Consider the following 12,184-nt stretch of genomic DNA (forward strand, 5'->3'; position numbering starts at 1 on the left):
TTTGTATTTCTCCAAAATTGAACCATTACAGCCACGCCTGAAGATAAAAATAGAGAACAGATTTTATTAAAGGAGCAGTCAAACTACAAAGCAATCTGTCGAGTACTAGTTGTCTTTAAAGGGATAGTTCAGCCGAAAATGAAAATTCAGTCATTATCTATTCACCTTCAGTTTTTTAGTCCACAGAACACTGCTGGAGTTTAGCGTCACAGAATCTCCCAAACAGTGAAAGTGAATGATGACCAGTTTTTAAAAAGATAAAATGTCTCCATACTGCTCGCCTGGAGTCCTAAAGCCATGCTGTTTACTTGTGCACACCATCACACCACACACACACAATTCAGATGTTGCCCATGCATACGTGAGCATGGCTCTAAGGATCTACAGTGAAAAATAAAGCTAAAAAATATGGTGAAAATTATGTCTTTCAGGTCAACTTGGCATGTCGGGGCTTTAGGAGACTATGGAAGCATTTTATGTTTTTTTGTTTGTTTTTTTTTTTGTTTTTTTTTTTTACATTTGAGATATTCTGCACTGCTGTTTCACTGTGAAAATCCAGCAATGTTTTGTGGACTAAAAAACTAAACCCGACATTAAATGGTGTGAGAGTGAGTAGGTAATGACTGAATTTTCATTTTTGGGTGAACTATCCCTTTAAAATTCTTATGGATCTTGGACCAGTAATCACATTTGGTGGAAGTCAAAAGCTTAGCAGCAGCATTTTTGACTACTTGCAATGTATTTATTTCAAAGTTGAAACAAGTTTCTTAATGTTGTTATTGGTGGTCCAAGAATCTCACTACTGGCTCTCACCAACACACAACACTGCCTTATTAGGCAAATTAAAGCATTGTAAAAAGTGCTGACAACTTCTGGTAACATATATGTCAGGGGTGTCAGCAACTGGTTTATCAGCAGAGAAAAAACATTTTGCTGGGTCAGTGCAAAAGTGTCACTGAAAGCCACAATGCTTTACAAGCAAAATATCAGAAAACCTTTTTTCATCGCAAGTCCCCACAGAATTCACAGGGAGTGGTTGATTCTGTGAAGAAGATGCGATCACAGCTTCCTGGAGGGACTGTTTATCACACTATTTAAGTGTCAAAGTAATGTAGCCTGTCGAATCTTTAGCAGATGGCAGCGTAGTTATCACAGAAGGACTACATCAACAAAGGTAGTGACTGAAAAAATGACTTTTATGTCAGCAGAAAGAGTCGGCCCTGTGTTACTGTGACTTAAATGAAACTTAAATCAAATTTTTTAGTGGATGAAAGCTTTAATACACAGCATGAATAATCCTACATATCTGTAACACAAACTAAATCGCTTAAGTTGATTCATCTCAATTTGAGAGTGGATGTAACTATGTGGGGTTTTCCCAAAAAACAATACATAAACTCATTCAAAAAGATAATTACCCATAACCCAACAGAAGTGTCCATCAGAGACCCTGCCATCTGCCTGTACCTGCTTGCTTTCTCATAATTTTGCTGAGCTGGGGATGCTTCACCAACCCCAAACATTGGTATTTGACATCCTGTGAATAAGACTCAACAATCAGCTATCTTTCTGGTGCGTTTACAGACAGCATCTGACAAATCCTACTGATTCTACTTTTAAATGAGGGGTCTCAACCTGTCAGCTCAGGGGCCGTTTCTGCACGTTGCAATTTGCTGATTTTCTATGTCCAGAAAAGAAATACTTGTTCAGCAATATTTCTTTATCAGCAAACAAAGTGGCAGAGGAGATTAGCAAGTTATCGAGTGACATTTCTGATCAATTACATGACAAAGCTAGAGTTTGAACTGGTTACTCTGTGGCGTTTGATGAAAGCACAGAAAAAACTGACAATGTTCAGCTAGCCATCCCCATCAGGGATATTAATGACCAATTCAAAGTGGCAGAAGAGTTGCTGAGTTTGAGGCTGCTGCAGCTAACTATGTGTAAATGTATTGTATAAATGTATACACACAGCTGTATTTTTGTTGTGCAGAATTGATGTTAGCAAATTTTCCAAAATACTGCGCTTTCTTTTAGTACTTGAATGTTGAAGTGCTAACAGTTATTGTTCCTGTGGTCCATAAAGGTCACACAATGTGTTCCGAATGAGAAAAAGCAAAGGCAGTATTAGTTAATCAATCACACAATCCGAAAATCAGCCAAATCTTAAGGACATCCTTGTGAGCTAAAAGATGTCGTGGTTACTGCTCTGAAAAGATTTTCACGTCCTTCAAGGCTGTTTGAGTAACAGAGTGTCTGTATTTGTGTACGTCTTGAAGCTGCTTGAAGCAGACTGCAGTTTTAATTGGAAGGTGGCCAACAACAGTAAACTTCATCTGCTGCTGCAGCACTCATGCTGAAAGAGACTGCAGTTAACAGTCTGGGCAGGTAAAACATCTTCACAACACTTAAATGAAGGATTATACCATGGAAAGAGCAAAAGGAGTGTATTATACAAGTGTACTCACACTGTAGGGATTTCATCAGCCAGCAGACCAACAGCCAGATGAGGAGTAAAGATGCTCAACACATGTGAGTCAAATGTTTTATCTGCCTGTGTTAAGTTTTCCTCAGGCTGTATTCCAGCAGGTCAGCTGCTTTTGACTAGGAGACATGCTTTTTCGAAATTTCTAGTCCTGCAGCGGGCAGCATTTTATAGACTGCACTCAAATTAAAATTTGCCATAATGAGACCAGGCATGTTTTGGACTGTGGAGGAAAGAAAGTGGACGAGGAAAAGGCCTGCAGGAGATGCTAGTCACATCTCTTTAAAGTCCCAAGGCTCCCACGGCCTGACTGAGGGTCACAGGGCAAAATTCTACCCTCCATCCAACGAGGTATCTTTGCTCCTGGGAAAGGATCCAGAGAGTGATGAATTTCATAATATACAACGTCTGATTCGCTGACTCATGGGGTGGTTTTGGGTCCAGATTTGTCTGGTTTTAGTGCCTGCAGGCTTAACTTTAATACTGTTTGTTTTTTCTTAAAATTGATTGATTGCTGCAAGATTTTTCAGAAAATCCCTTAGTTCAATGACAATCTCATCACTCTCTTACTCTTTCATAGGGAGCCTTATTTACTAACCTACAGTGGTGACCACAGATATAACTCCTCAGGCAGTGCTACTCTGCATTCATGACATACTATTAATATTAATGCAAATTTTCAATCAATCTGTATAAGAAAGATTCTCACGCAGTGTAGATTGAAATCAGTGGCTTTCAGAACATCAAATTGTTTATTATACCTCCAACTACTCAAAATTCAGCAGGTTGCCACTTGTGCTCTGCACAATACTGCTATCTAGTGGGAAAGTCAGTGAACACACCACATTAAATAGACTCCATGTAAGACAGGTTCAGTGGGGACTGTTTTTCTCTCTTGCAATTGTTGTTTGTAGGGTTTCTTTTCAGAAACTTCAGAAACTGATAAAGTGAGGAGATCCTGTTAGCTCGGTTGGTGCAGGGTGTACCCCATGTACTGAGGCTGTGAGTCCTCTGCAGTGGCCATGGGTTCAAGTCGAGCCTGGTAGCAAAAATAGTTGTGCCAACAGTCATGTTAGTACATATAAATTCGACTGATTATTTGAGGTGTTATTTAAACATGTGGTCATGTCAGCTGATGTCTTCCTCTGTAGTGTAGTGAGGCAACTGATTTTCATGGCAGTGGTCACAGGTTCAAGCTTCATACACACACACACACACACACACACACACACACACACACACACACACACACACACACACACACACATACACACAAACCAAATTAAACTTTGGAATTTTATGCATTTAGTTGTTTTTTAGGGGCGATGAAGAGGATGCCATTTTCCTTTTTCAGCAAAATAACCAAAATGCACCCCCCTTGTTAACCTGCAGTCACCCCCTCTATATCCCCAAGCAGAGAGAGTGTAGACACAGAGGGGTTGTTTGGTTGAATATGTTACCTGAATAACTGATCCTTTTTTTTTGACTGAGGTTTTTGCAAGTTAGAATCTATGGCTACGACCATAGCTCTGAAACATCAGCAGTCCACCTGTGCTATCTATAGATAAATCCATGGCGCTCTCCGTGTAAAGTAGCAGGCAGGTTTGTAATTGCACCTTTCTGAAATTGAAATGAAATTGAGATTTGAATGGTGGACACAAATCTTGGTCTTGGTCAGTAGAAACATACGGTGAAGAATTATGACACTGCATTCATTAAATTCAGGATTCATAACCGCTGCCAATGATGCTCAAAAATCCTCACAGTCCAGTTTTGTGCAGCAAAAACTGCATGATGAAAACCCACCAAAACTGGCAGGTGTGTTGCAAATTCCATAGGCAAAAAATGACACTCTTTAACCTCACGGTGGTGCTGGAATGATTAAGATAACATTTTTGTAATTATCTTGAAACAACATGCACTTTGGACTTGTCATAAAGATGAAGTCAAGGAAAATATTCATCACAGACTTAAAATGGTCTACCAATGACATATTACAGTTTAAAAAAACATAATGAAACATAAAACTAAACAGATCCTGTAAGTGTGATCATGTTAAAGACATCTCAAACAACTTGGAATGAAAATGAGATGAAAATGAGACCGAATGTCAAATGAGTAATCATAAATATTTATAAAGATTCCTTAATAGTCATGATATGTGTCATGACATGATTATTACAGCATCATGACACTCTTATGCACACCCCTTCAAATAAAGTGTTACCAAAAATGTAGCTTATATCATACTTAAGTCATTCAATTAATGTGGTATGTTTGCCAGAGTGCCCACTAGATGTCAGTATTAGAGCATAAATGGCAACCTGTTGAATTTTGAGTAGACTGGGAGGGAAAGACAGTATTCGGTGCTCTGCACTGATTTTGATATAAACTGGTTAAGATCCTCTCTGATTAAATGTGACATTTATCATGCAGCCAAGGGGATTTTTTTCAGGTGATGTGGCTCATATTAATATAATGAATTCTATTTTACATTGTGACCATCATGTAAAATAAACAAATATGACACTATCATATACACATACACACACAACCCACATGACGGTCAGGTATGGCGTCTTATGTCAATATTGCAGTTATTTTGACACATTTAATGTTTATAATGTGGCAACTTTAAAACATACTCTGTCTCTGAGTGTTAAATGTATCTTAAACAATTTGCTGCATTATTTGAAGATCAACACACTGACGGAAAATGCTTAGTTATTCAAATGAGGAGGATATTTGACCCACCCATGCAAAAGCAAAAAAAAAAAAAAAAAAAAAAAAAAAAAAAAGTGACCCCGGGTGTTATAATGCTTTAATCTGGAGCGACATAAGACTTCCATTAACAGCCTCTTTGGCCTGAGGGCAGCCATATTTATAGCATAGAAAAGCCCATGGTCCATGTATAGTCACTCTGTTCCCAACAGGCACGTAATTTCTCTCCAAATCAGAGACATACTGTACTGTGTTAATCTTTGTTAAAGGTTAAAGAGCGTGACCGTGTGTAGAGATCGGTGACCGAGTCATTCCTTCTCAGTGAAGATCTAACTCATCCACATGAATCCCAAAGGTGGAATTCAGATGTAATTACACATCTTCTGGTAAACAAATATGTTCATACGATCACCATAAGTCTGGATGGTGTAAGGTATGAATGGTTGCATGTCAGGTATCACAGCTGTTACTGGAGACGGTTAGTAGAGTTGTGGAAACCAGTGACTTTCTGCAATTCATGACTCAGACTTCACTTGAGACTTGACTTTTTCAAACAACAACAAAAAAAAAACAACAACAAACAATAAACACAGAACAAACAACAGTGCACCAAATGAATAAATAAATAAATGTCACACTAAGACCAAGATGCAAAATCAAACCGATATAGAATTATATCAGCAAAAACACACATGTCATCAGGCCTTAACACCTAAATATGTAACAAGAGATTACAGGATATAGAAGAAATTTGAATTCTAGGTCCTATAAAAATCAATGTCGTTATTATAAGGAAATCTTATCAATCTATTAAATCAAAGCATCCTACACATAAAATCTCTTTTTGGTAAATACAAACTACTTATGGGTTGGCACGGTGATGCAGTGGTTAGCACTGCCACCTCACAGCAAGAAGGTCCTGAGTTCAAATTTGTCTGAGTCAACTGGTCCTGAGTTTGCATGTTCTCCCCGTGTCTACATGGGTTCTCTCTGGGTTCTCTGGCTTCCTCCCACAGTCCAAAGACATGCATGCTAGGTTAATTGGTGACTCTGATGTGAATATGAGTGTGAGTGGTTATCTGTCTATGTATCAGCCCTGCGATGAACTGGCGACTTGTCAAGGGTGAACCCTGCCTCTCACCCAATGTCAGCTGGGATAGACTCCAGCCCCCCGCAACCCTTCGGGAATAAGCGGTTACAGAAAATGGATGGATGGACAAACTACTTACCAGCCTTCAGCTTCATTGCACCTCTCCCAGTGGATAGATAGGAGTGGGCAGAGTCTGAGGGCATCTGGTGGACGGGGAGAAAATGGCAGCTTTTGGTTTGGCTTGGATATGTGAGTATGTGGCTGGAGGGAAGGACAGAGAGACAGACTGCGACAAATGTTACTATATGTTCCTGAAACAACACCCTCCACAACAGAGGAAAAGTGTGACTGAAAGCAGAGTTTCACTGCATTATTGAACCTCCCTCCAAAAACAGAAACAACATGACAACACCAGAAAAGATATACTGTTGTGTAAGACTGAATAATACAGAAACAACACTCATGTGACTCAGCAATATGACAAATCTGTAACATCGTCCCAGTAGTCAAAAAAAGTAAAAATCGTTTTTAACTAAAAGGATCTGTCTAAAGTTGTTTTATACATTAAACTTAATGCTTGCTTCCATGGTATTGGACAATAAAAATCTTCCATTTGTTCTACATACTAAATGATCAGCAGACTGAGGATGGATTTGGCTGTATTCACACAAAATCCAGCGTTGTGTGGAGGTGTGGGCGTGTTTATTTGGGCTTTAGAACGTAACCACTGTGAAACAATCAGAAAATATCTTATTTATCTGATTCACTGCTTTGCTCTTGCTAATGGAGGATGAAGCTGAAAACACATACAGCGCTGGAGTGCTTGCTTTAAAAACATGAATATATTTCCAACCAAATTATTTACACAGTGTACATGAGTCAGCTGAGTCCATTAAAAATATCTTTTTTGAAACAATAATGGTTGCTCTCAAATGCCTTACATGAATACCAGTTTCCATTCAAGTATAATTAGGCTTTCAAAGAGAAAATAATGGCGATAAAGGGCTGAAAGACAAAACAGTAGCTAAGGTCTTTCCGCACCTGGGGGTGGGGGGGTGGGGGTTAGGGTGTTATAGCTCCAAGTCGTATATTTTATGTTAATAACATTTTTGAATAGAGTTCAGATATGTTGCTGCTTGATGTACCATGTTCCTTCTTTTCTTGCTGAAAACGGCATCTTGTACCCATACATCAACATCACAAATAGCTAATTTTATTACCATTCATGTGTACACCAACCTTTAATCACACATCCCAAACCTCGGCATAGCAACTCAGTGCAAGTGAGAAAGACAGAACATCTCCATAACAGAATCAGTACTTTGACTCCCCTCAGTCTGACAGAGAGCAATAGAGCTTTTGGAAGAAGTGATACTAATTGAGTTGAAAAAGGTAATCCTCATGTAGAGGGCTTTTCTGGGTGCACATCCTCGTTTGGCAGGTTTTCCAAAGCTGAGAGGGCATTCAGGTGAACTTTAGCTTGAGTAAATCATCAACTTGAAAAGACTCAACAGGAAAAAGAGAGGAAATGTTCACATACGAACACACAGAAAAAGCCAAAGGAGGGATGAAAAATCTGAGATGAAGATAGAGACAGCAATTTTCCTGGTACTTCTGGGACCTCAGCACTAATTTAACATCTTGTAGGTCAATACATACTGTATGGTGCATTATAATCATGGTCATTGATAATACTCATTTGTGATTGGCTGTCAGGTTAAAATAATAGAGACAGCTTATAGCAGAGGCTGAGGATTTGAGTTGCTTGATTTGACTTAAGTCGGACTTAAGTGACAAATTTGATGACTTTTTTCTTCTTTTGTAATAAAATCTTTGCACTTTTCTAGGCAGACCAGCAGAGGCAAACACACGAGGCATCTACCACAGAGGCTGGTCCAAAAATAATAAAATTTGGTTTCAAGGATTATATAGACAGGAGAAATAGTGTGACTCTCCTGAAGGGGATGACAGGACGGGAGACTTCAACATTTTCACTGGAGAGCCTTTTAGAGTTATATTATAATTTCAGAGTCTCTGTCTCCACTGTTATTAATTTAGAAGGCTTCATTGCCACAAAATGTGAAATGTCTGTCAGATTTATAAGGTGTTCTCAGGCTGCAACAGTTTTTGTTAATGTTGAAAATAAAACTCTTGACTTATTACTTGCTTGACCTGGAGAATGTCATGACTTGCTTGACTTATAGCAGGACTTGACTCACTTAATTCTCACCACAGTGAGTTGGGACTTGCTTGAGACTGAGAGTTAAGAAGACTTGAGACTTGCTCGCACGTGTGACTAATTCACCTCAACCCTGAAGTAGACTGAACATGAAGAACTTTATGACAACAAACAAGCCTAAGTTTCCACCGCCTCTCTAGCATCTCTGCAGGCTGTATAGATAGAGTGGTGTTTTAAGATAAATGCTAACATGGTCAATGTTAACTGCAGATGTTTGGCAGGACGTTCACCATAGTGACTATCTCATTTTACACTCTTAGCATGCTAACATATGCTAATTAGCACTTTGGTGATCAACCAAACTATTGGAAAAATTGAAAATTCTGACCTCATAATTGTATTAAATGAAAAGCCAGGGGGTTACAAGAGTTACTACAGTAACTCCCCTCTGGGGACAATGGACAGTGTTATTACATTTAAAATTGAGCTGGCAGGAGAGTATGTCACTGGATGGCACAAAACAAGAAGAAATTCAATGTAAGATACGTTTTTAACCTCTTTTTAAGTCATTTTATTGTTTACTATTTTACTGTATATTCTATTGTGTACATTGCGTATATGTTAGCTTTTGATTTGGCAACATGTTTGATCCAAAAAGTCAAGCCAGTAAAGCCAATTAAATTGAAATTGAAATAGATATTGTTATGCAATTTAATAGACAGATAAATTAAATTGTTATTTTTTTCATAGTGGTGCAAGTGATATTAATAAAGTCAAACTGAGTGTAATATGGTTGTCAGGCTGTAATACTCTTAATAACAGTCTCTAAACTGACGAATAAAGAATGTTTTCTGACCTCTGATATTCTTGAATCTCTCTATGTCTTCAAACACATAAAGTATTATCAGCCATTTACCAGACACATGTAGATGCACGTATAAATTTAGAGGTGTGAGGTCTCACCTTTTAGCCACAGAAAGACAGGAAGTCAGTCAACACATCTGTCTTGCTGCTCTTCTTGACTCCATCTGGGTATCTGTCCAGTGATTCAAATTAACTAATGAAAATTAGATAGACAGATAAATAAATAAATAAATAAAGAAAGAAAGAAAGAAAGAAATACTTTTTCTCCTCTCCAAACTTGACTCTGCAAAAGTATCAAGTTTACACTTTGGCAAATTGCCCTTAAGCTCATGCCCATTTTTACTTTCACATTAAAAATGAAGCCAGTGTCAGTCTGACACATCAGAGCCTAAAAACACACTTGGAGGGGAAAAAATTGTGATATTCTTCTTCACAGTTAGAAAATGTGTCACAAATGCATCGGGCTTAAAGGGTTGAGTTTGTTTCATCTCCTGCCCTCTAGTGGTCATAAGTTGACAGAGGGACTGGTACTTACACACCACAGAACCATAATCACATTCATCCTTGAATAACACGCCCTATTAAAATAAGAGTGCACTTGCAGGAGAATCCAGGAAGATTGTGAGACCGCAGTTTAAAGATGGGGATTGTGAAAACTTTGGTGTTGGTCTGATTGTCCTCCTCATCAATTCACTTTTTCTTCTACATAGCAACACATGCACAGACTCACACACTAACCCATGGAAATTTTATGGCGGTCATTTCCCTATCCTTTAGACTGCAAAACAAACATGAGACTCAACATCTAATATGTGTTTAAAAGAAAAAAGACAAGACAAGAAAAAGTGCTACAAAAACACATAGAAATTGAGGTCTAAAATGCTGATATTAGTTTTTGTTTTTAAGAATAAACTGTATTGTAAACAATTCTGTGAAATTATGTTTATATATTTATTTTTTTCCATAATGTAATTGTTGCCTGGACTATTTTCACTGGTAAACAAGGTTTCATCATTTTTTGTTGCTACGGTTGGATATTTTATTACAACAGTCGATATTGTAGGAAAAACAAATTATATATGTTGTCACAGTGAGTGCTTTGCAAATACTTTCATAATTTCATAACATTTTACAACTAGCTAAATTCATCCCTTAAACAACACATTATGTTGATAAAATCTTAATTCATATGGCGTTATGTTGCTGTTGCTATTAGTAATATATAAAGGTACATTAAAGGTACTGCATGAAAACTTTTAGAAAATCTTTATTATTAATGACACCTTTGGTTGTTAAATGAAGTACAATCAGTACAGTGTTGGTCACACTTGTGTTCACACTCCATAGAAAGAGCATTTGGTCAAAACAGTGATGTGACATACTGTACATGACTTTCTTCCACAGGCTGTAACAGGCAACACGAACAGGAAATACAAAGCGATTAATACATTTAAGTTGCTTCACATAGGGTACCTTTCAGGACCACACATGCTTCAGTCTATGAACTTCTCAAACATATGGAATTATTATTACTCTTAACACATATGCGGTAGAAATAAATGAAAACGGGTAGAAGTCGACGTTAAAGCGTCAATTCTGATTCCTCCGCCTGCAACAGTTTCATACAACTGTGACTTTTTGTGTTCTCTACACCTGATTGAAACCACTGATTCATTATAAATCCTATTTGCAAGTGTCCCAGGAGTTTGAGAATTATGGCTCTATTGATACAGTATACAATTAATGAGAAAAGATTGCAAGGAAAGAGCTATTACCTTTATTACCTAATAGTATCCAACATAGTTATTACGCCTCCACCTGCCGAAGGTGCCGGGCCGGAGGCATACTGTTGTTCGGTTGTCTGGCCGTAGGTGAGTCTGTGCGTCCATCTGTCCATCACAGATTTTTGTTTGCATGATAACTTTTGAACGGGTGGACGAATTTGCACCAAATCTTGTGTGCTAAGACTCTATAACAGGTACATGAACTGATTAAATTTTGGAGACCAACGCTTTCGAGATGGCCGCAAAATGGCTGTCTGACAGACCTGTCTCTAAAAACACACTTATGCCAATAACTTGACTTTGATATATTTTTGAATAACTATGTTGGATACTATTAGGTAATAAAGGTAATAGCTCTTTCCTTGCAATCTTTTCTCATTAACTGTATACTGTATCAATAGAGCCATAATTCTCAAACTCCTGGGACTCTTGCAAATAGGATTAATAATGAATCAATGGTTTCAATCAGGTGTAGAGAACACAAAAAGTCACAGTTGTATGAAACTGTTGCAGGTGGAGGCATCAGAATCGACGCTGAGCACAATTTGAATATCCAAACTTTTCATTGGTATTTTAGTAGCCAATCAGGTCATCTGATTGTAAACAGGCCAATGAAAACCAGGACATACAACCGATAAAAACAAAGCAAAATGCTGCAGCAGCACACATTTGGAGTAACGATGGTGATGATTAATCATTAATTGATTAATTGCCATTAAGAATTTAACCAATTAAAAATGTATTCATGGATATTTAATTCATTTATTCATGGTAGTCATTGGACCTGATTTGACATATATTTGTCTGGTGGAGCCATTTGTTGAAAACGAGGGGAAACAATGTGTACTGTGTCTTAAAAAAATATTAATAATTAATTGACTATTAAACTATTGGTTCAGGAAATTTGGCAAAATTTCCAAACCTAGTTTGGAGAGGTGACATCAGTAGTTAAAAGTAACTAATACTCTGAGTAGTTTTTGCAATGAATACTTTGTACTTTTACTGAATATATTTTTAACATCAGTACCAGTACTTTTACTTGTAATTATGTCTTATTTTAG

The sequence above is a fragment of the Lutjanus erythropterus genome, chromosome 1 (genome assembly GCF_056507025.1).
Source record: "Lutjanus erythropterus isolate fLutEry1 chromosome 1, fLutEry1.hap2, whole genome shotgun sequence".
Taxonomy (NCBI): Eukaryota; Metazoa; Chordata; class Actinopteri; order Lutjaniformes; family Lutjanidae; genus Lutjanus; species Lutjanus erythropterus.